Source organism: Rhagoletis pomonella, unplaced genomic scaffold (genome assembly GCF_013731165.1).
Source record: "Rhagoletis pomonella isolate Grant_MI unplaced genomic scaffold, Rhpom_1.0 Rhpom_scaffold_04839, whole genome shotgun sequence".
NCBI lineage: Eukaryota > Metazoa > Arthropoda > Insecta > Diptera > Tephritidae > Rhagoletis > Rhagoletis pomonella.
The window spans coordinates 11,331-11,798 of NW_023463387.1; positions in this window are offsets into that span (position 1 = coordinate 11,331).

The window sequence follows — 468 nt, forward strand, 5'->3', positions numbered from 1 at the left end:
CTATAAAAAGAAGATGAATAAATTTGATCTTGAGCTTATATTTAGATTAGATAGATCTTTCCTTATCAGAATAGATTAGAAATAAGCTCGAAAATTGAGTCCGACCGATTAATCGGCATCGGCTAGTATCGACCAAAAGAATCGGCATCGGCATGGGCATCGGCCGTTTTTGGCCGATTCTTAGCCGATTCTTTTTACTTTCTCCGCACTTCATTCTATGTTATTTACTTTTTTAATTTCTTTAAAGTATAAAATATTAATGCATCTGAGTGTCGTTGCTATGATGTACGGTGGCGAGAATGTAAGTAGGGAAGACACATTTTAGCAAGTTTGGCTATTTTCCTTTGTTTATTTGTGTTTTCGAACGACGAATTTTAACAAATGTTCATCGAAATTTGAAACTGTTTATCAGACTTTCTAGTTTTTTTTTTTTTTGAGTACACAGTTTTTTAAATTTTAGTACAATAA